Genomic DNA, 2,964 nt, shown 5'->3' with positions numbered 1-2,964 from the left:
ATTTTGTAGTAAAAATACATATAACAACATTAAACAAGTGTAGGGTTGGCCTCGGACTCACGAACCTATATCAATTGTATATTTATTAACACACGTAATTATAATCGAACAAGTATATATGTATGTATATATATATATATATATATATATATATATATATATATATATTGTCATTATTAGTGATGTAATTATATATATATATATATATATATATATATATATATATATATATATATATATATATATATATATATATATATATATATATATATAATAAATTAATAAGTTTCATTATATATATTTTCAATTTATATATAGAACTATTGATATAGTTAGGTTATATATATGTTACATATGTTTTTGTATGTATAACATTTGTCTGTTGAAATTAGTAATTAATAATACTAAATAATATTTGTAATGGTAAAATGATAATGCTTAATAGTACTAATAAAAATAATAATGTTAATAATTTTGTTAGTGACAAATGTAATGATGTTAATAAAAATATTAATTTTTACTGTTAATAATAGTTTTAATGATAAATCTAATAATATCGACAATAATAGTTTTTAATAAAAAAAAATTTTGTATTGATGGTAAATAAAATAATTATTTTGATAATAATACTTAATAATATTAATTTTAACAATTTTATTATTAATAATAATATTAATAATAATACTTATGTTTATAATAACAATTCCAATGTTTATAGTTTAATACTAATACTACCATTAATGAAAATAATAATAAATTCTATTATCCTCATAATAATAACCATAATCATAATAATGATAATAATATTAAAATGATAACATTAGTAATAATAGTAATATTAATAATACTTATAATAACTTATGATAATAACACTAATAATAATACTTAAGGATGATACTAAAATGGTAATAATATTCATGTTACATATAATAATACTAATACAATAATTACAATAACTACTAATAACAATAATCATAATAATCATAAAAATAATAATAATAAAAGATAACTAATAATAATAGTAATAATATTAATAATAATAATAATAATAGTGATAATAATAATAATGGTAATGAAGACTACCTCATGTTAATTGGATTAAAAAAAATGGCAGAGCCGGGTCTCGAACCCGAGACCTCTCGAATAACGCTAACTCCCTTCACCAATCCAGCTGTTTACGTTTTCTTATTAAAACTCCTTTCAATTTATTGTAACCTGTACCATTTAATTATCCCGCCTTCTTCTTCTTTAACCTAATTACTTGAAATCCTTAACAACAATGGAATCCAGCGTGAAATAGTTTTAAGATACACATAAACGATTCACCTGTGTAATTGAATTTAACAGAAATGAACAGGATGAATAAAAGAAATATATTAAAAACTGCTGCTCGACTCTGCTGCCGACGGTGTAAAAAAAAATTGATTTTAATTTGGGTAACGTTTTACACAACAATTTCTTCATGAACTAGTTTTTAAATCATGTATAAAAACTTAAGGAATCATCAATTGAACTCAAATTGTACCACACATCTCGAATTTGATCCAAGAACAATGGTTGACTTTTTTTATTTGAAAACTTTGACTCCGAAATTACTCTTTGATTTTTCAAATTAAGAACTGAAAACTTGCAGATAGATTGAAGGAAGGATTCTTAACAACTTCGCATTTATAGATTTTGAAATAAACTCGAAATTAAAGATTTTAAAAAAATTATAAGAACAACAACGGGGTATCGACTGTAACGGAGAAAAAAAATAATATATAGCAGATAGATAAAAGATACTTGCAGATATAATCGATAGAGGTGATGGAGAAATCGAGCATATTATGAATCAGAAGAGATGTATGATGAGTGTGTGTCGACAGTATGCTCACGGGCAAGGAGAAAGAGCAGAAAAAAATAAAGTGGGAGCAGGTAGGTAACTTTGGATTCTTATTTGTGTAATCTTATATATAATTTATTTTTTAATAAATATATTAATAATAATAATACTTTTAATATTATTAATAATAATATAAATAACAAGGATAATAATATTTATTAATAATGATAATGATAATAATAATAGGTTGCATAAAAAAATAAAAAAATATAATAATTGTAATAATTTTAAAAATCTCATTAATAATAATAATGAGTTTAATAACAGATATATGTTGATAGTAATAATGACATTAATATAACAACTTATACTTATTCAATTTCGTGTATGTATTATATATAGTGATATTAATAATACCGTTATTAATATTAATATTTATCTTTACTAATAAAGAAAGTAATAATGACAATAATAATATAACAATTATATTTATATATACATATTTTCATATTACTATTACACATATATATTTTTAATATTGAAAGTGATTATTATATTACTACAACAATATAATTTATAATTAAACTTGTTATATTAATTGTTAATATTAATTAAAGTTATACTTTACCACTAGTTTTAATAATAATAATAATGATGTTAACGACGATGACAATATTATTAGTAATTATAATAACTCACATGTATCAAAACTCATGTAATGGGTTTCAATATTATTATTAATATTAAATATAAATATATACCAACTATACTAATAACTACATTTAATATAATATTAAATATAATATTGTATGATAACATTTATTTAATATTTATATATTACAACTAGTTATAAATTATATATATATATATATATATATATATATATATATATATATATATATATATATATATATATATATATATATATATATATATTTGTATATATATTCATTTTAATAGTAACTTAATTATTTTATTTAACATTTTACATTCTTAATTCCAATTAATTAAAGTGTATTTTATTAACTCAATTTTATTATATATAAACACTTTCATTTATATTTATATATATTTACATTTATACATATAAGTATACATATTTAATTATATACAATTGTTCGTGAACCGTCAGGAATAGT

This window comes from Rutidosis leptorrhynchoides, chromosome 7 (genome assembly GCF_046630445.1).
Source record: "Rutidosis leptorrhynchoides isolate AG116_Rl617_1_P2 chromosome 7, CSIRO_AGI_Rlap_v1, whole genome shotgun sequence".
In the NCBI taxonomy this organism is placed as follows: domain Eukaryota; kingdom Viridiplantae; phylum Streptophyta; class Magnoliopsida; order Asterales; family Asteraceae; genus Rutidosis; species Rutidosis leptorrhynchoides.
Note: the sequence above shows the minus strand (reverse complement) of the source record.